Genomic DNA, 23,008 nt, shown 5'->3' with positions numbered 1-23,008 from the left:
TCACTAGTGACTCTGGTGTAGCATCGATAGCCTTGGTCATTGTTGTAGAAGAAGCCTACCACAGTCTAGGGCAGCTTCTTATGGTTGTTGGAGTCTGAGATGAGGTTTTTCTAGAAGCGATAGACACATTTGCAGTAGAACAAGGAGCCGGCGGGGAGGCAGCGGAGGATCTCAAAAACATCATCCTCCATGAGGCTGGCCAGTGCGTTCCTCTTATTGGGGGCCTCCTCCATTTTATTTGTGTGTAGTAGGATGAGAGCGTGCTCAATAATGAGAATACTAAAGAGGAAAATAATCCAAGAAAGATCCAACAGTGAAGTCCACAACTCATGCCAAAGTGCAACTTTAACAACCATTAACAATTTCATGGTATGACCTCAAACAAATTTAGAGTATCACCACATAGATATATATAACTTAAACTAGAGTAGCAGATAATGGAGATGTAACCATTACAATTCTAGCTAAATCAAGTCTATCCAACACACTTACAGTCAGTACATGAGCTCAGAGCTTAGGAGGCAGACAAAGATTAAGAGGATGACAATTACAATAGTTTTGAAGGTAGAAGCAATGGGCCTATTTGTTTGCCTAGATAGATAGGTATAATCAAGCAAGCACTTGACAATTAATAGGCCTAATTGCACATAGGCATTTACAGTAACAAAACTGAACATATGCAGAAAACCAAGAAATCAGCAGAAAACCAACTAGTGCTACCAACTAGTTCTTTTCATCATCATATAATTGGCCTAACCAGATCTCCAACGCTAGAATGTTTCTTGTATACCTCATGTTCAAGTAAGGACCAAAATAGTGAAGCAAACAGGAAAAAGCGAGAAGGAGACCTGTGGATCGGATCTGTTGCCTTTGCCATGGCACACAACAGACACGGACGCCAGTGTCGCCGTGCTCCACCGGCAACCCCACTGCCTAGCCTCCAAAATGACACCGGAGACACCACAACACACCAGGGATCCTACGCCACCGCCACCGCTAGTCTAACGGGCATAGATTTGTTTCCACTTGAAGGGGAAATATCCAATATAGATCAAACTATAGGGCATCCACATAGAGAATATAATACTATAACAACTCCAAAGACATGTCAATACAGCCAAGCATCTAGCACAATGGTAAAGACTGTGCATTCCTTCCTCCGGGTCTCGGTTTTGACTCCTAGGCATTGAGGTTTTTTTTTAATTTATTAGACCCCGATGGCACAAAAGGTACAAGTGACACGCAAACCATTGGGTCCCACATGTTACATTGAGATGGAGAACGGTCCCATAGGTACACATGACATGTAAGCCATCGGGTCCCGCAGGTACATGTCGGACGGACAAAGGACCGAGGGGTGACTTTTATGATGAATTGCAAGCATCACAAATGACTAACTACAAGTCCCATAGGTACATGTCGGATGGAGAAGGGTCCTACAGGTACACATCGCATGGAGATATGATCGAGCAGAGACTTTTATGATGAATTACAAGCATCACGGATGAGTAACTATAGGTCCCATAGGTACACATCAGATGAAGAAAGTACCATGTGGAGATCTATGATGAAGTTGTTCATTACAGATCGAATATTGTTCATCACAGATGTGTAATTAGTTCAATGATGAAGCCATGTTCGTCATAGTTTTAAAGGAGATCGTCACAGGTGAGTCGAGCGAGTGATATGTGATGAAACCCTACACTCTTCTATGACAGTTTTTGTGATGATGCTTGATTTCATCATAGAAAGGGAGGGTTGCAGGATTGTCACCACTAATCTATGAAGAAATGGAAGTATTCATCATAAAAAGCGCTCTTCTATGACGGTTTTGGATTTGTCATTAAGATTTTTGTCATATAAGTGGATATTTTGAGTAGTGGTGTCAGCCTACCTTTTTGTGTAAGCCTTGCATGTCATTACTCTTCTTGTACTTGTTGGGTTCAACATGGACTCACCCTTGCTATAATCACAAATAAAGGGTGCTCTAACGATCAAGAGTGGGACGAGGACTTTCCTAAAGACTTGCCGAGGTATTAGGCTTGTGTCTCCTACCATCGACCCTCCTATGGCGAGGTGGATCCGTTACGTTGACATCGTCTTTTATTTGTTTTCATCGAACACTTTTAAGTTTCTACTAGAACTTTGATGAAAGACTTGTAATAATGATACTCTTGTACTTGTTTATCCTTTATTGTATGAACACTGTGTATTGGACCATTGATGATGTCATTGCATGTGTGTAATTTCAGATCCTAGCACACATATGATACGTGCCTGGTTTACTCCTTCAAAACTAGGTGTGACAGAAGTGGTATCAAAGCCATGTTGACCGTAGGATCACGCAACCTAGTTAGAAAAGGTTGTTTAAGTTGTCTCTTTTGGTTATTTTCATTCATTACTCAATCCTTTATTATCTTACTTTATCTATTTATCTTATTTTTCATTTATTACCATTATGCCTTTATTGCATTACCTTTTATTATTATCTTATCATGCATTTATTACCTCATTCTTAGTATCATTACCATCTTACATTTATTACTCTACATTTATTATCTTTCATTACAACCTAGTACAAATACCACAAAGTGCATTATATCCTCATGTTATTTATTATTATTAGTCCATCATTAATATCTCTTTTTGTCCCTATCATGCATATTTCATTATCCTTATATTGTCATTCTCCTCATATTCATCTTTATCATGATCTGTTAATCGTCTCCTGCATCTTTATGATCTTATGCATATCATTAGATGGCTCGTCAAAGGTTGTCCTGCCACCGAAACTTCATGAATTATCGCTCTGATCATGCTGTGGAGTTCCCTCTGACTAGGAACATGGATCGCTATGTGTTCTACCGTAGCCAGCGCCTAGATGATGGCACTAACCTCCGACATGGAGTTCATCAGGGAGGATAGGTGGTCTACCAAGCTCTAGTGGCTCAGTAGGAGGCTAGGAACCAAGCTAGGCACCAGGGAGGTGGAGGAGGAGATCCGAATGCAGATGGCTCTGATGATGATGAGGATGCTGAAGGACTAGGAGGACCTAGAGGAACTGGAGGGCCTAGAGGGTAGGGGAATCAATACCAGGCTCAAGATGGGTGGATCATGACGATCTGCACCCATGACTATGGAGAGTGCTTCTTCCACACCTAGCTCATGAACCTTCTACATCAGTTGTATGGCCACGGGATGTATGTCATGGAATATAGGAGTGAACACTAGAGTCACCGAGTCTACGCCCCCTACTGGAGAGTCTATGCTCACATGGGAAGGCCTAATGCCATCATGCATGCCCTTCGTGTGGTGACCATCCATGAAGCTCTTGGTGACAGATCTACTCAGATGGTGGGCATTAGCTATGCAGCTTGTCAGGCATTCTATGTGTATCATGACCATTTCTTCCATGCATCAGCCAGGATGAGCTTCACTACTACCCTTACCATCGCCATGGAGAACTGGCAGCTAGGATAGCCTCTACAGCAGGGGAGCAAAGCAACTGGATGAATCCTATAGTGTAGCTATTGGCTATAACCAACACTGTGAACTGAATGCTTCCCTGGTAGAGATCAGACAGCTACATCTATAGGCGGAGGAAGACAAAAGGAGGATAGCCTAGCTAGAGACTCAGATCATAGGTAGGGTGCCACCCCCACCTTAGTGGTCGGCCTTCTCTCCGCCCCATGAAGATCCATGTTATGGAGCAGCTTGTGGTCGCACTACGATTGAATAGGAGATACCCCATTTTACATAATAAATAAGTGCCATGTTTAGAATGGTAGTACGTCATTAGTTATGCGAGTCTATGGTAAGTCTAGTGCTAGTGTGATTTGCTCGAGATGTGTGAGAACTTGAAAACTATTATTGTGCTTTGGTGTGATTTAGATCTTTGTAATGAGTGCGATGAATTGTGGGTGATGTCCACAATGTCATCAAAACAAGATTAAGTTTAAGTTAATGAATAGTTAGTTTGGGTTATTGGTCTCTCTTATTGTGCTTTATCATATCTTCAACTGCTTTATCATACCTGCTCTACCTTATCATATATTGTGCACCACATGTTCATATCACCAGTCAAAATTATTATATTATATCTGTTACCTATCACATGTAAAGAGAATATGGAATGTCAGTTGGTTATCCATTATGAGAAAATGTTATACAGTTGCAATTTATATATACACAGAACAAACACATATTTGAATTGCACATGCTTATACTATATTGTTTTCACACACCAGATGCCTACGACAAGGAGTGGTGCTAGTACTGGTGCTGATCAGAATGCCAACAACACCAATAACTCCAGCAACACAAATAATGCTAACCCACCACCACCACCTCCACCTTTGACCATCGAACAGCTGATGGCCATGGCAGACCTAGCTCATGCAAGGAATGGCCCACATGATTGCCAACATGAACCAAAACCAGAATCAGGGGGGAAACCACGTGCCTGCCTTGCCAAGGGACAAGCGCGGGGAGTTCATGAAGGGGCGTATGCCATTCTTCTCTCACATTACTGACCCTATGTAGGTAGATGATTGGCTAAAAGTTGTGGAGAAGTAGCTTGGCATTGCTCAGTGTAATGACAGGGAGAAAGTTTTGTATGGCTTTGGCTAGTTATAGGGAGCTACTCAGGATTGGTGGGAAGCGTATTGCTTCGCACATGAGAACCCAGACACTATCACTTGGGACCATTTCAAGGAGGCCTTCAAGATGCACCATGTGCATGTGGGTCTTATCAAGCTAAAGAAGGAGTTCTTGTCTCTGAAGCAGGGCTCCATGATAGTCTGTGAATATTGCGACAAGTTCACATAATTGTCGTGGTATTGTCCTAATGAGGTTGAGAAGGATGAGGAAAACTAGGACCATTTCTTGGAAGGGCTCAATGATGGTATGTCCTACATGATGTCTAATGTCAAGTATGATAGTTTCTAGGAGATGGTGGATAGGGCGCTCATGTTAGAGAGCAAGCGCCATAAGATGGAGGATAAGAAGAGGAAGTCTAACTTCTCTTAGCCGCAAGCTAGCAACAACCGTCGCCGCTACAACAACCAGTCTGGCACCCAAGGATAGAGTAAGAATCAGTGCTACAACAATAATGTACCCCCAGATGCAGCGGTTCAACAACCAAGCACCTCGCCAACCCGCTCCCAATAATGCTCAAGGTAAAGGCAATGCTAACCCTACACCTTCTGGCAATGCTTGCTTCAAGTGTGGAGTAGTGGGACACCATGCCAATGCTTGCCCCAAGAGATAGATGCAGAATGGACAGCAGCCTTAGGAGCGTAATGGGAACCGCAATGTGAACCTGAAGGGCCAGATTACTAATGGGAAGGTGAACCATGTGAAGACCGAAATAATAGAGGAAGCTTAGGATGTTGTGCTTGGTACGTTTCTCATCTATTCCCATCCTGCTATAGTTCTGTGTGATACTGGTGCATCCCATTCTTTTATTCATAAGAAATTTGCAACCAAACATAGCATAACCACCCGTACCAAGCCAAAAACCATGCAAGTTATTTCACTTGGGGGAAAAATTATAACCAATGACTGGTGTCCATCAGTAAGCATTAGAATAAGGGGGTAGATTTTCCTGTTAGACCTATTGTGCTTGATTCTGAGGGTATTGATGTCATTCTTGGGATGAACTGGTTAGCTAAATGGAAGGCAGTTGTTTAGTGTTTTGAGAAGATAGTGTCTCTTACAACACCTGATGGGAAGAATATTGAGTTCATGGTTACCAAGTCACTGGAGGGTCAGGGGATAGTGAATCATCTGTGTAGTGGGCCGACTAAAAATATAATGGTTGTATGTGAATTTCTGGACATGTTTCCCAAGAATTTAGTAGGTATGCTACCTGAACATGAGATAGAGTTTATCATTGACTTATTGCCTGGTACTGCATGTATATCTAAAATACCTTATAGAATGGTTGTTAATGAATTAGAAGACCTTAATAAATAATTAAGGAAATTATAGTCTAAAGGGTATATCCATCCTAGTTCATCACCTTGGGGAGCTCCAGTTATCTTTCTAGAGAAGAAAGAAGGAACAGAGAGAATGTGTGTAGATTATAGGTCACTAAATGAAGTAACAAATAAAAACAAGTACCCCTTACCTAGAATTGAGGATTTGTTTGATTAGTTACAGGGAGCCTGTGTCTTTTCTAAGATAGATTTGAGGTTGGGTTATCATCATTTGAGAATTAGGCCTAGTGATATTCCGAAGACTGCATTCACCACCAGATATGGGCTATATGAGTATACAATCATGTCTTTTGGGTATGTACTTGATGAACAAAATTTTTATGGAGTATCTGGATAAGTTCATTGTGGTTTTTATTGATGATATTCTAATATATTCAAAGACCGAGGAAGAGCATGAAGAACATTTGAGGCTAGTATTGTAGAAGTTGAGGGAACATCAGCTCTATGCTAAGTTGAGTAAGTGTGATTTTTGGCTGAAGGAAGTTTCTTTCTTGATCATGTTCTATCCAATGGTGGAGTTGCTGTTAGTCCAAAAAAATGTGGCAGATGTGCTCAAGTGGAGTCTGCCTTAGTTGGTGAGATTATAAGTTTCTTAGGAATGGCTAGATACTAGAGGAGATTTATTGAAGGATTCTCTAGTATTGCTAAGTCAATGACTGCTCTGTTAGAGAAAGCTACACCGTTTAAGTGGACTGATCAGTGTCAGCCCAATTTTGAGGAATTGAAGAAGAGGTTGACAACAGCACCTGTTCTAGCTTTGCCTGATGTCACTAAGAGTTTCTTTATCTATTGTGATGTTTCCAGATAGGGTTTGAGTTGTGTGGTGATGCAAGAAGGGAAGGTTATTTCTTATGCTTCCAGGCAGTTGAAGAAGCATGAAGTGAATTATCCAACTCTTGATCTAGAGTCAGCAGTTGTGGTTCACCCATCGAAGATCTAGAGACATTATATCCTTGGTCATAAGTGTGACATTTATACTGATCATAAAAGTCTTAAGTACATATTTACTCAGAATGATCTAAATCTAAGATAGAGATGGTGGTTAGAGCTGATCAAAGATTATGAACTAGAGATACATTATCACCCTAGTAAAGCCAATGTAGTGGCAGATGCTCTTAGCAGGAAGAGTTAGTTGAACATGCTAGAAGTCACAGAGTTACAACTCGAATTGCTAGCTGAGTTTGAGTATCTCAACCTAGGTTTTGTTGCTAATACATAGGGCACTTCTATGAATATTGAACCGACACTTGAATAGAAAATTAGGAATGGTCAGAAAGAAGACGAGGGAATCAGAAAGATAATTAAATTGCTCAAGGAAGATAAAGCTCTTTGTTTTAGAGTTGATCAGGAAGGAACAATTTAGTTCATGCATAGATTGTGTGTGACTGATATACAGAAGATCAAGGATGTCATTTTGAAGGAAAGTCATGAGTCAGCTGAAAGGTCCCTAGTTTGGTTTTGGTAATTGAGTGACAACCTAGGTAGACTAATGTGTTTAAAAGTGAGATACACAAGTGATTAGTCCACAGGTACACTTGTGTGAGCAACTCATGCCATGACGGTGAAGATGGCTTGGATTTGTTACAAGGCTCACACATGTGATGAAGGAGCTCATTGCATATGAGACATGACATTGAGTCATGTGACTAAGGTGGAGAAGATCAAGACAAGCCAGCTTGATGGACTAGTTGCAAGTGTGAAGGGCATGTTGGAGGCTTTGGAGCGATGGACCTCGTGGTGGTAAAGCTTGAGCAAGACTTGACACTGATGGACGAAGGCAATGGTGAAAAGCAAGTGAGGTCAAGATCAATGAACCAACAAGGTCGCATGATGATATGAAGTGGATCATATCATTTGTTGATCAAGATTGGTGCATGTGTTGCATCAACATTGGAGGAGATGGAATGGAATGCGCAAGACAAAGGTATAAACTATAGGGCATTTCATGTCACCACTCATTGGTGTGTATAGAAGTTTATGACTAGGTTTAGGATAGATGGCCATACTATTAAGAGGGACAAACTTGTTTGCATATCGGTCATTTAGTGCCACTTGAGCGATCTAACTTTGCATAAATGATTAGTCTACAGGTACACTTGTGTGAGCAACTCATGCCATGATGGTGAAGATGGCTTGGATTTGTTGCAAGGCTCACACATGTGATAAAGGAGTTCATTGCATATGAGACATGACATTGAGTCATGTGACATAGGTGGAGAAGATCAAGGCAAGATTTGGCTTGATGGACCGGTTGCAAGCGTGAAGGGCAAGTTGGAGGCTTTGGAGCGATTGACCATGTGGTGGTGAAGCTTGAGCAAGACTTGACGTCGATGGACGAAGGCAATGGTGAAATGCAAGTGAGGTCAAGATCGATGAACCAACAAGGTCACATGATGATATGAAGTGGATCATATCATTTGTTGATCAAGGTTGGTGCATGTGTTGCATCAACATTGGAGGAGATGGAATGGAATGCGCAAGACAAAGGTATAATCTATAGGGCATTTCATTTCATTGATCATAGGTGTGTAGAGAAGTTTATGACTGGGTTTAGGATAGATGGTCGTAATATTAAGAGGGGTAAACTTGTTTGCATATCGGTCATATAGTGACACCTGAGCGATCTAACTTTGCATATGTGTTAGGATTGAGTGGCGTGGTGAATTTAGTGCTAATCCTTTGAGAAATATTTGTGAAAATGCTAACACATGTGCACAAGTTGGTGAACACTTGGTGGTGTTAGCACATTTGCAAAGGTGAAGAAGAGGAGGCGAAACTAGGCTTAGAGTGCTGCCTAGGTGGGCACTACCTCCCCTAGTCTAGTGGCACCGCCACCACTAGGGCGATGTCCACCTAGAGGCTGAGAGGAAGGAGTTGGATGGTGCCCTAGGGGGCACCGCCACCACTAGGGCAGTGCCCACTAGACCAAGGCCAAGAGCAGTAGTGTGGGTGACTCAGTCACCGCTGTGTCTAGCGTGCACCACCGTGAAGAGGGCGGTGGCACCGCCATAGGAAGGGCAGTGCACCGCACCTTTTTTCCAGAGAGCAGGGTTCTTGAGGAGTTGGTTGGGTGGTCACCGCCACCCCTAGGGCAGTGCACCGCCCCTAGCTGTCCGGTGACCAACGACAAGTTTCTAGCCATTGAAATTTAACCGTTGGGAGGGGCACCACCGTGTTCCGTGCCAGGCACCGCCGTGTCCGGTGCCCTCATAGAAACCAGCAGCTTTGCTCCAACTGCTCTACTTGGCTTGGGGCTATAAATAGAGGTGGAGCTCAGGCTTGGCTGAGGTTGAGCACCTTGGGGATGTGTTGCCATTGTGTGTCATTGGTTTGAGAGCCCTCTAACTCACTTGTGCTTGTAAGAGTGCTATCGAATTGCGAAGTGAGAAATTTCTAGTGTGTTGCATTGAGTGATTGCATTGAGTGGCACTTGGTGATCGAGTTGCAAGCCGATGGTGCTTGTTACTCTTGGAGGTTGACACCTCCTAGACTACTTGGTGGTGGTCTCTATCGAAGCATGCAAAGAAGATTGTGCAGTGCTCCAAAGAAGTGATAGTGACGGGTATTATGCTCACCCCGTGGGAGTCATGACGAGCAACTCTAGTAGAGCGAGATGCAAAGGGCGACAAGTGGTCTGGCCGTATCAAGTGATAGAGCTTGTGGTAAGTACTCCATGTGGGAGAGTGTGACTTGCGGGTCACCGCTAGCAAGAGGACTGGCAGCAACCTTGGAGCTTGTCTCAACAGGGACTAGCTTGATGGCAACCAAGTGAAGCTCAGGATAAAAATCATCGTGTCATCCTTGCCTTCATCTTGGTTTGCATTCCCCTTTACACAAGCTTGTATTTATGTTTCATATATTGTGCTAGTGTAGTTACTCTTGTAATTAGTTGGCTTATATAGCTTGATAGTTACCTTCTTGCTTTTGTAGCATAGAAGTAGCTCCATTGTGTAACTAGTTTACTTTTGTAGTAAATTAGTTGCCTTGCTTAGTTTGTATAGCTAAGTGTTTTGTGCTCTCTAATTTGGCTTGTGTAGCCTTGTTATTGAGCATTGCTAGTGAGCTTAGGAGCTTTGTGCTTTTGCATCACAAGCATGTGTAGGTGCTCCCCGGTTGCCAAAGTACTAGTGCATAGGATTGTGTGACCTTGCTCTAGAATTGATTAGGTGAGCTCTTGCTAGCACGGCACCTTGTTGCCTAATTAGGATCTTTATAAGGTGCTTGTGAACTTAGATAGAGGGGTGTAGTCTTGGCTAGACCGATAGTTTAAATTTCGCATTTGTTTCGGTTAGCTTACGCGATTAATTTTAGAAAGGACTATTCATCCCCCTCTAGTCTGCCATCTTGACCCTACACATGGTATTAGAGCAAGGTCTCATTTTTTGTCTTCACCAACCCGAGAGGATGGCGACTTATAGGCTAGATGTTGATTATCTACACATTTTTTATGGCACTCTTTGCACGGTGGAAAAATTGGATGATATGCAATTTTAAGTTTATTTGCCCTCAAATGTGGTGGATGGTAGATGTAGGCTTTTCTCATGTGTTGGATGAAGAGAATCTAACTCAAGCACAAGAGAAATGCCTAGATCTTGACATCCAAGCTACTAACATAATGTATAGATCTTTGGATGATTGCATATTTGGTGAAATCATAAACATGAAGACCGCCCATGAGATTTGGATTCATCTCAATGAGAAGTATGGGATGGTCTCCAATGATATTGAGCCCAAGGAGGAGGTGTAAGAGGATGTTGAGCATAACCACAATTTGGTGATTGCAAAAGATTGCTCCACCTCATGGTCAAGTGATGATGATGATGACTCTATCACAAGATCACTTGACAAGGATGATGATGATACCTCAAGTGTTGCAAATGATGATGCTACTCCATGCACACTTGATGGTGATGATGATGGATCATGCTTCGGCTATGAGAGTGATGTATCTACAAGCTCATCCACTACATCACATTGCTTCATGTCACAAGGTGACATCAAGGTATCTAATGCAAATGTGATTGATCTTGATTCATAGGAGGAGCTTCTAGATAGATTTGGTTGCATGATCAACGCTTTAGAAAAAGAGATGTCTAAAACCAAGAAATTGAAAAATGAAAACTCTTTTCTAAAGAAAACATGTGAACAACAAAAGCATCTACTTTATGTTACTACTTGTTCACATGAGGAGCTAAAATTGGCTCATGAGGAACTTAGTGTTGCTCGTGATAACTTGGTACAAGACCATGATTTTCTCACTAAAGAGCTTTCAAAAGAAAAATCTAAAACTAGTGAGAGCTCATCACATGGGTCAATTGATCAATCACATATTGTTGCTAACCCTTGTGATGTAGGCAAGAAGAATGTATCAACCTCTTGTGATGAATTATTAGCTATGCCAAGTTCTTCACATTTAGATGCTTGTTCTACTTCCTTGTCTTGTGAGACTAACCTTTTGAAGGAGAACAATGAGCTCAATGAACAAGTGAAGAGTTTGAGCAACAAGTTAGAGAGGTGCTACAACTCTCTAGTCACCTTTGAGCATTTGTTTAAGACTCAAAGAAACTTTGGTAACATGAGTGCCATTGGCATCAACAAGAGCAAGATCAAGGGCAAGAGATGAGGCAAGAGAAGATATGAAAGAGAAACGAAGAAGCAAGAACAAGAGAAGCTCTCTCATTTCATGTGCTTCAAATGCCATGAAGTGGGACATCTTGCAAATGGTTGCCCCAATGAACAAAAGCTCAAGTTGAAGAAGGAAGAAGAGAGGCTAAAGCATGTCAAGTGCTTCAAGTGTCGCACATGGGGTCATCTCACCTCTATGTGCCCAACCAAGCAATTGGTGAAGCAACAAGAAGAGCCTCAATCAAAGCCACAAGATGAGCAAGAAAAGACACCCCAAGAGCAAATCAAGATCAACCATGAAGATGCTGGTGACTTGATGATGAAGAAGAAGAAAACAAGAAGGGGTGGAAGAGCAAGGCATCCAATGCTTGATCAAGATGCTAAGATGATGAGCAAGACTCAAGATGAGAAGAACGTGTATGCTCACATCAAGTACTTCAAATGTGAAGATATGGGACACTTTTCCTCGAGGTGTCCTACCAAGCTTGAGAAGAAGGCTCAAGCAACTCATGAGAGGCAAGGCAATGAGAAGCAATACAAGAGCAATAAAGAGAAGGCTCTAACAAAGAGAAATTGCTACTCATGCCAGGAAAGGGGACACATGGCAAATTCATGTCCCCTAGGTAACTCTCCTAAGACAATTTCAATTGATGATGATTCTATGCTTAGGAAGGATGGCAATGGTACCTCATTGGTTGCAATTGCAAAATATCCTGCTATTCATACTAAGGCTATGCCTAAGTATGTTGCACCTAACTTGAGAGGACCCAAACAAGTTTGGGTACCATCAAAAAGTGAATGATTGTTTGTAGATACCATCAGCATTGGAGACTTGGTTCAAATGATATTCATTTTGTTGACCATATAGTTGAGCCAAATATTGCAAAGTGATGATCATTATCCTAATGCCATGACAAGTTAGTGAAGTCCAAATGTGCTACAACATACAAGTGCAAGATCAAAGTTGTGGTGACCTTTTGGATTATTTGATGGCTTGTATATATATAAGTTGAAGCTTGCTAATTAGATTATCATGAGCTAACCAAGGTATATCTCTAGTTGATCTCATTCATTTGGGTGCATATGAGTTCGTTGAATTGGATAAATATGCATATTTTGCTTGCTATGAGATGATTGAATGGATTAATTGATTAGTAATCAAATTTAGATTAATTTGAGTTAGATAAATTCATAAGATGACCTTTAGTAAGTGGACTGAATGGATATATGTCTTGTGAAAGTATTCAAACAAGTTGATTTCAAGTTTGATTCACATTTGGTGAAATATAGCTCAAGTGATTGAAACATGTCCTAAATTGCAAAATCTGAGTGAGCTGAGTTCAAGTCTAAGTTTGAGTAATCAAATCTAGTTGGATTGGCTTAAAATCTAGTATTCATACTCTAGACTTATGATGTTATGTTCTTCATAAATTCCATGAGAATTGGATAAGATATCATTCGTTTTGGAGTGGATCTTTGTCAGCTATAGTGCAGCAGTTTTCAGCGTGTAAGCAGCGGTGGAAGAATTGAAATCTGGTAGTAATCTAAAAGTCAAATGAAGCCCCAATTTTTACAGCTTCTAGATGACTTAGTGAACCACATCTCCACCAAATTTCGTGGGATTTGGGTTTGTACATTGGGAGATATCCATTTTTATTTGAAGGGTACAGAATCTGCCAGAAAAATGACAATTATTGGATTAATCAAGAGTCACTTTGATTGAAAGGTCCTCAAGTTGGAATCATATTTATGAGTGTTTGAGGTACCTAAGTTTGGATTTGGATTGATCTAGAAGTGTAACAAGCAAAGAGTACAAGGCCATTTGATTGTGAAGTGTATTTGGCACACATTTGGTACTCACATTGAAGATCAAGACCAAGTTCAAGATGAAGATGAAGTTTAAGTTCAAGTAACTATTGGAAATCATTTGGTAAAAAGAAAAGGACTTAAACAAGTAGAAAGAAAAGGACTTAAAGAAGGATTCAAGGTTACTCATCAAATTAAGTCCATCACTTGGATCAATCAATCAAATTATTTCAAGTGAGTGTCAATGATGGTTCTTTAGAGAGAGATCACTTCTCCCTATGTGTAGGGGCTTGCCGCCTATGTATTGGTAAACCAAGTGTGGTACATGAAAGGATAACATGGAAGTGGTAATCTAAAGGATATTTGAGACGCTTAGTTGAAGCAATCAAAAGGGTTAATCAAGAAAAGCAAGCAACACCCAAAAGAGAGCTAGTCATGATATTCCAAATAGTTCTCTCATGCAAGCAATAATAAATGATGAAGCAGGCCAACCACAACAAGAAAGTGCACTTGATCATAAGTGGTTCACATTTCATATGGGTGAAGAATGGACTCTATCTATCATGATTGGTCTTCACCAAGCTATAAATTGGACTTCACATTGCTATTGCAGAGCTTAATTGGAAACTAATGACTATCCTCCACTCCAAGATAGCAAAGGTATCATTGTAATGTGCATGATCATTGTATCTCTTACTAGTATGCGGTTAGTGCATATAGTACATTCTTATAGGATCATGCATGACAAATGAAATATTTAAATTCATAGCCTACCACTATTGCTTGTTTGATTAATTGATCTAGTGGTAGCATATGAGTTTGTTCATGAGCTAGTGAACCCAAGTACTTGATTTTATTTTGGATTGCTAACAAGTGACAAATACAACAATGCCAAGATAACTCTTGCAAGAGGTGTGAAGAAGCTTGTCATTAGTTCAAACCAGACTTGGAAGCTTAGGCAAATCAATTTAGTTCAAGTCAACTTAGATGCTCATGATAGTGAACAAGAGTACAAGCACAAGACAATAATGCAATGGATATCTAGTTTGTTTGTTTCAAGTGGTGTCTAAATCAACACATAAGTGATATCCTACAAGTGGTACTCATGGAGATAGCAAATGTTCTAGAAATGGTTTTTATTGACAAATCCAACTAGTGGTTCCATGCTAGAAAATTCCTCCAAGTGGTATCACATTCCTACATGTGGTATCAATCATACAAGACGGTGATTCCACAAGTTATCCTCAACCATTAGTGATCATCAAGTGAAGAATGCTTTCCTCATCTACAAGAGCTCAAGATTCTCAAGTGTTATGACCCATGTTTGACATAGGGGGAGGATTCCCACTACAATTGGTATCAAGGTCACAAGATCCTACACATGGTGTCTAAAGTGCTAAACAAGTGGTGTCCATAAAAAATATAAGATTCAAGTCTCAACCATCTATCCCTATGAGCAACCCTTTGTATTAAGAGATGCACATCTTTTATAGAAATTGATGACAAAGGAGGAGAGATTAGTACAAAGATATAATGGGAATTGAGAAGGATCAAAATTCTTGGACAAGAGAAGCACACAAGTAGGGGGAGCAAGCTCATAAACTTGGTCTGCATTTGTTTTGTGCATATTCATGTGCTTGCTTGCATTGCATAAGTTTTAAATTTGATATGCATGCTTGTGTGGTGTATGCTAGTTGTAGAACTTGCATGATGACTTGATAACTAGCATGCATAGGTTGGTAGCTAGACTCGTATTTTTTACACTTGGTAATAGAACCTTGCTTATAATGTTGATCTCACGGGGTTTCTAGTATTTTTGTTGTCTAGCTACTCATGGTACTAAGGATGGTGTTAAATAGTGCAACTCCGATTGGTATCATGCTTCAAAGGTTTATTCTATACACCTTAGCATCATTGGTAGTAATTACTCTCCCACAATTCTAATCTATGCATATGTGTGAGCTTCAAACCAAACACTCTAGCACATATGTAGGGGAGCTAATACTACCAATTCGGGTTTGTGGTACTTGTCCAAAATCATTTACACATGGTAAAATTGCTTGGGCAAGCAACATGAATCCAAAAGAGCTTAAATTCTATATCTTTGTAGAGTTATCATCAATTACAAAAAAGGGGGAGATTGAAACATCCCTAGTTTGGTTTTGGTAATTGAGTGACAACCTAGGTGGAATAATGTGTTTAAAAGTGAGATACACAGGTGATTAGTCCACAGGTACACTTGTGTGACCAACTCATGCCATGACGGTGAAGATGGCTTGGATTTGTTACAAGGCTCACATATGTGATGAAGGAGCTCATTGCATATGAGACATGACATTGAGTCATGTGACTAAGGTGGAGAAGATTAAGACAAAACTTGGATTGATGGACCGGTTGCAAGCGTGAAGGGCAAGTTGGAGGCTTTGGAGAGATGGACTGCGTGGCGGTGAAGCTTGAGCAAGACTTGGCGCCGATGGACGAAGGCAACGGTGAAAAGCAAGTGAGGTCAAGATCGATGAACCAACATCGTTGATCAAGGTTGGTGCATGTGTTGCATCAACATTGGAGGAGATGGAATGGAATGCGCAAGACATAAGTATAACCTATAGGGCATTTCATTTCACTGGTCATAGGTGTGTAGAGAAGTTTATGACCGGGTTTAGGATAGATGGCCGTACTATTAAGAGGGGCAAACTTGTTTACATATCGGTCATCTAGTGCCACTTGAGCGATCTAACTTTGCATACATGTTAGGATCAAGTAGCGTGGTGAATTGAGTGCTAATCCTTTGGGAAATGTTTGTGAAAATGCTAACACACATGCACAAGTTGGTGAACACTTGGTGGTGTAAGCACATTTGCAAAGGTGAAGAAGTTGGTGAAGAAGAGGAGGTGAAACAGGGCTCAGAGTGCTGCCTGGGTGGCACCGCCCCCTGGTCTAGTGGCACCGCCACCACTAGGGCGATGCCCACCTGGAGGTTGAGATGGAGGAGTTGGCTGGTGCCCTGGGGGGCATCACCACTGCCTATCCAATGGCACCACCACCCCTAGGGCGGTGCCCACCAGACCAAGGCCGAGAGCAGCAGCGTGGGTGACTCGGTCACCACCGTGTCTGGCATGCACTGCCATGAGGAGGGCGGTGCACCACCCCTTTTTTCCAGAGAGCAGGGTTCTTGGGCAGTTGGCCGGGCGATCACCACCACCCCTAGGGTAGTGCACCGCCCCTAACTGATCAGTGACCAATGTCTAGTTTCTAGCCATTGAAATTTGACCGTTGGGAGGGGCACCACCTTGTCCGGTGCCAGGCAATATCGTGTCCAGTGCCCTCGCGAAAACCAGCAACTTTGCTCCAACGGCTCTATTTGGCTTGGAGGCTATAAATAGAGGTGGAACTTGGGCTTGGCTGAGGTTGAGAACCTTTGGGATGTGTTGCCCTTATGTGTGCTTGGTTTGAGAGCCCTCTAACTCACTTGTGCTTGCAAGAGTGCTATCCAATTGCGAAGTGAGCAATTTCTAGTGCGTTGCATTGAGTGATTGCATCGAGTGGCACTAGGTGATCAAGTTGCAAGCCAATGGTGCTTGTTACTCTTGGAGGTTGCCACCTCCTAGATGGCTTGGTGGTGGTCTCCATCGAAGCACGCAAAGAAGATTGTGCGGTGCTCTAGAGAAGTGATTGTGAGGGGTAGTGTGCTCACCCCGTGGGAGCCACGAAGAGCAACTCTAGTAGAGTGAGACGCAAAGGGAGACAAGTGGTCTGGCCATGTCAAGTGCTAGAGCTTGTGGTAAGCACTCCACGTGGGAGAGTGTGAGTTGCAGGTCACCACTAGCAAGAGGACCGGCAGCAACCTTGGAGCTTGTCTCAATGGGGACTAGCTTGGTGGCAACCAAGTGAACCTCAGGATAAAAATCATTGTGTCATCCTTGTCTTCCCATTGGTTTGCATTACCCTTTACACAAGCTTGTATTTACGTTTCATATATTTTGCTTGTGTAGTTGCTCTTGTAATTAGTTGGCTTGTGTAGCTTGCTAGTTACCTTCTTGCTTTTGTAGCATAGAAGTAGCTCCCTTGTGTAACTAGTTTACTTTTGTAGTTAATAAGTTGCCTTGCTTAGTTTGTGTAGCTAAGTGTTTTGCGCTCTCTAATTTGGCTTGTGTAGCCTTGTCATTGAGCATTGCTAGTGAGCTTAGGAGCTTTGTGCTTTTGCATCACTAGCATGTGTAGGAGCTCCCCGGTTGCCAAAGTACCAGTGCATAGGTTTGTGTGACCTTTCTCTAGAATTGATTAGGTGAGCTCTAGCTAGCCTGACACCTTTGTTGCCTAATTAGGATTTTTATAAGGTGCTTGTGAACTTAGATAGAGGGGTGTAGTCTTGTCTAGACCGATAGTTTTAATTCTGCATTTGTTTTGGTTAGCTGAGACGATTAATTTTAGAAAGAACTATTCACCCCCCTCTAGTCTACCATCTCGACCCTACATTAGCTTATTCTATTCACCCTAGAGGCACTAAGTTGTACCAAGATCTAAAAGACAAGTATTGGTGGTATGGCATAAAGAGAGACATTGGTGAGTATGTAGCCCTGTGTGACACTTGTCAGAGAGTTAAGGCAGAATATCAGAGGCCTACTGGACTACTACAGACACTGAAGATACTTGAGTGGAAATGGGATGAGATTAGTATAGACTTTATAGTAGGCTTGCTGCGAACTCAAAGAGGTTATGACTCTATTTGGGTTGTGGTGGATCACTTGACTAAGGTTGCACATTTCATACCTGTCATGACCACCTATCATGGAGCTCAGTTGGCAAAAAAGTACATGGAACAGATAGTCTGTTTGCATGGAGTTCCAAAGAGGATAGTCTCGGACAAAGGCATGCAGTTTACTTCTAAGTTTTGGGAGAAGCTACATAAGTCATTGGGTACACAGCTCAGTTTTAGTTCCGCTTATCATCCATAATCAGATGGTCAGAGTGAGAGGGTTAATTAGACTCTAGAGGATATGTTGAGGTCATGTGCTCTGCAGTATGGTGATAGTTGGGACAGTAGTTTGCCTTATGCTAAGTTTTCCTATAACAATAGTTATCAATCTAGTCTCAAGATGTCTTCTTTTGAAGCTTTGTATGGTAGAAAGTGTAGAACTCCCTTATTCTAGAATCAGACTGGTGAGAGACAGGTCTTTGGTCTGGATGCTTTGAGAATAGCTGAAGAGCAAGTTTAGGTTATCAGATAGAATTTGAAGGTAGCTCAGTCTAGACAAAAGAGTTATACTGATGTGAGATGTAGGGAGTTGGTGTTCCACGTTGGTGACTTTGTATATCTTAAAGTATCACCAATGTGGGGCCTTAAGAGGTTCAAAGTTAAGGGGAAGTTAGCACCTTGGTACATTGGGCCTTTCAAGATGTTGGAAAGGAGAGGAGAAGTGGCTTTTTCGCTTGAGTTGCCTACTAGACTATCAAATGTGCATGATATCTCGTAGTTTAAGAAATGTTTGAGAGTGACTAAGGAATAGTTACCCTTGGAGGAATTGGGTTTGTAGAATGATCTGACCTATGAGGAAAGCCCAGCTAAGATTTTGGAGACTGCAGAGAGAATCACCAGGAGTAAGACTATCAGAATGTGTAAAGTGCAATGGAAGCACCATTCTAAAGAAGAGGCAACCTAGGAAATGGAAGATGAGTTGAAGGCAGATTCTCCGCAGTTGTTCCCTAAGCCTTCCTAATCTCGAGAATGAGATTCTTTTAAGGGGGTAGGTCTATGACACCCTAAATTTTTGCTTTTCAAAAGTAGGATTTAAACTGATTTAATTCAAATAGTTGCTTTACTTTATTAGGCAAATTATAATGATTTACAAATAAATCATAAAATGAAATATAAGGTAGAAACCATGTATTGTTGCATTCACGTTGCTGTACATTTTTCTTGCTTGCTCTATGTGTGGTTAGCCTCTTTATAAATCAAGTTTGTGAAAATCTTATTCAAGATACTCCTTTGAATAAAAGAAAACGCTTTTCTTTTCTTTTTCTTTTTCTTGGCTTTTGGCTTTTGGCCCGTAGCAGCGCAGCCAACCCAGCAGTAGGCCAGCGCAGCCCGCTCCCCCCCCCCCCCCCCCCCCCGCTCGCGCGTGTCAGCGTGGGCCGGCCAGCCCACTAACGTGGCCCAGCAGTAGCATAGCTACGCACAGTAGCTGACAAGTGGGGCCCACAGCATAGAGTCATCTCCTTCGTGGAGACAGACATGGGCTTGCCGAGCCACATCCGCGCTGCACGCAAACCGAGGTTCACTGGCCTTGCACCTATAAAGAGGATGGCACAACCATCCGTGCCGCCTCTACCATCATGAGCTTAGATTAATTCTGTGAGCTTGTTTGTCTCTGATTATTGTGTTGGTGTACCATTTCTAATTAATGCTTGTTTGCTTGCATGTATTGCTCTCTTGTGTGATGATTGATGCGTCTAGAGAACGATCCGTCCATGAAGGAAGAGGAGTAGGATCCCGAGGAGTTTGAGCAGCTCGAGCTTGGACAAGGCAAGTGCAGGCACCATTTGATCATTTTGCTCCTATACATTAAATTCATTTTACTTTCATTGTATGTGTCTAATATTGCAAACCCTAAGGACCGGACTGGACCTATATTACATTCCTTGTACTCCTGGGTATATGCTATGGGTAGTGTACTTGTGCTAGCTGCTCCACCCACATATTATACATGTTAATTAAAGTTACGATAATCAATTATTACTCTAATGATGACCAATGGTTTCTATAATGATGGAGAAGTAAAGAAGCATTGTAGCATCATGGTTAAGGTGATGAAGGGGGAATGGGTACTATAGCTTGGCCTGGTTTTTGGGGGTACCTGTGTCTGCCCTCCCTAAGGACCGGTTCATGCAGCGGCCACCTAGGGCATACAGTGCAGCTCCAACTGTAGGTAGTCAACTTACTGGGTAGAGTATGGTAATTCGGGTCTTGTTGCTACGGGGGCGTTTACCATGTGCCTAAGTCGCATCCTAGCGGGTTGTCTTCTACTTTTGGAACATGTGAAAAGTCTCATAGTGAAACCCTGCCTGCTCACCTCGATAGTGTTTTGGGGAGTCATGACCCCGAGCAAATGGGAATCATGACTTGAAGTGAAAGTGCACACCTCTACAGAGTTTAAAACTGATATATCAGCCATGCTCATAGACTCGAGCGGCCCAGACTCTCACATGATTAGAACTTGACTCAATTGGACTTTAGAGGTGATTTTATGGATTGAGGTGGCTACCTCATGATTTGGCAGGATGGCTATCCCATGTTCTTATTGGGGTTGGTACCCTAGGTTACTATTTGACGTTGCTACCTCGACAATGATAATGAATAATAATAATAATTTTAATATTATTCCATTAATTAAGGGTTGGGATGAATTACTCACATTAGTAATTGGTTGTTTAAATAAAAGTTACCAACTAAAAATGCTAATCTACAGTCAACCTTGTCAGCCTACCTTTTTGTATAAGCCTTGCATGTCATTACTTTCTACCTGTACTTGCTGAGTTCGACATGGACTCACCCTTGCTATAATCACAAATAAAGGGTGCTCTGACGATCAAGAGTGGGACGAGGACTTTCCTAAAGACTTGCTGGGGTATTAGGCTCGTGTCTCATGTCGTCGACCCTCCTGTGGCGAGGTGGATCCGCTAGGTCGACGTCATCGCTTGTTTGTTTTCATCGAACATTACTATTTAAGTTTCCGCTAGAACTTTGATGAAAGACTAGTAATAATGATACTCTTGTACTCGTTTATGCTTTATTATACGAACACTGTGATTGGACCATTGATGATGTCGTTGCATGTGTGTAATTTGAGATCCTGGCACACATGTGATGCGCGCCTGGTTTACTCCTTCAAAACCAGGTGTGATAGCCATGCTCGTTGGGAACGCAAGGATCTAATACCAAATGTTATGATCTTTTTTCGCGACCACGACTTCACGCGTTTTCAATTGAGAAGAAAGAGGATGAAAGAACAGCTTACACAACGCATCTATGTTATCTTAGGAGATCACATAGTGCAGGTACAAAACCACAAAGAAACTAGTTAGGAACCCAAATGACAGCGGAACAAAAAGAAAGGCAGTAGGGAGAGACCCCCACCACAAACCTAACCAATTGGACTTGAAAGGAAAATACACCAATGCAAGGCTACCAACGTAGAAGGTGAGGCCATGGTGGCAAAGCATCCACCAAGAAGAGACAAGACAATGGCGGCAAAGTATCCGCCCAAGCAACAATCACAGAGGCAAAGTATCTGCCCAAGCAACAATCACGGCGGCAAAGTATCCGCCCGAGCAAGAACCTCCAGCAACATGGCGGCAAAGCATCCACCAGAGACAGCGCGACAAAGTATCCGCAAGATGGGGGCCATCATGCACTCAGCAGCCATCTGCATGAGGGAGAGACTGAAGCGACATTGGCGGCAAAGTATCCACGTGAGCAACAACGATGGCAAAGCATCCGTCAAAGAAGAGCGACAATGGCAAAGTATCTGCTGTGAAGAACCACGCGACTATGGCAACACCTAATAGGCTAAACAGACCAATGCAAAGAGAAGCTTGAAGCACACTCAGGCGCCACAACACATGAAAGAGCAGCTCTGGCGAGAGTAGTGGGAGGCGTGCTACAAAAGTGCTCCAGCAATGCCTTTAGAAGGATATTGACATCCACATACGCCAGCAATGCTAGTAGAAGCACACGAACAGGTCTTTTGACCTCAGCCTGCCCCGATGAACAGAATCTTCGACGACGCCTTAGATGGCACAGGTTGCATCACCGCCACCGGTTCAAAGGAACTAGGCAGGGTTTGCACCCATAGATTGTACATGCATAGAGGTAGGACACCCGTGGCTCCCATAATGGCGGCTCCGTCAACAAACGGCCGTAGCCACCAGAACCAGCGCCAAAAGAACAGCAGTCTCCACACCACCACAGAAACTGCTAGTAGTCTGCCGGGTGTCGGTAAAACTTGTGGCAGCCAGATTAGGGAAAGGATAGCTCCCAACGCCCCACTATGGTTGCATGCGCCATGAACCAGCCGCGAGCAAGAATTGGCCACAGCCTTGCCTAGCCAACCAGAGGGCAGCAGCTAGGCAGGTCGCTAAGGAGCCCAATAACACCGCCATGGATAGGGAGAAGCCGGCCATGCCCCCAGCGACCGCTAGCTATCCTTGGCCAGCCGCAGCACGGACCCACTCGCTGGAGACCCTGACGCCACGCAGAGGTCGCAGAAGCCATGAGCCATGACGAGATCTGGCGAAGGGGAGCGTCCCCATCCACCGTAGGTAGGGCGAAGCCGGCCATGGGCCTGACCGCCGACCACCGCCACCCCGGTCCCGACCACTTGCTGCACAAGCCCTGACTGCCTAGAGAGCGCTAGGAGGCCGGCCGAAGCCTACCGCAACCGTCTAGAGCAAACCTTCAGGTCGCAAATCCAGTGAAGGGGAAGGCAGATCCAGCCCCCATGACCCTAGATCCGGCTCGCCGGCCGACGACTCGCTGGAGAGGCCGAAGGATGAGATGGTGGTGGAGGGGTGGGAAGGAG

This window comes from Miscanthus floridulus, chromosome 1 (assembly GCF_019320115.1).
Source record: "Miscanthus floridulus cultivar M001 chromosome 1, ASM1932011v1, whole genome shotgun sequence".
In the NCBI taxonomy this organism is placed as follows: Eukaryota; Viridiplantae; Streptophyta; class Magnoliopsida; order Poales; family Poaceae; genus Miscanthus; species Miscanthus floridulus.
Note: the sequence above shows the minus strand (reverse complement) of the source record.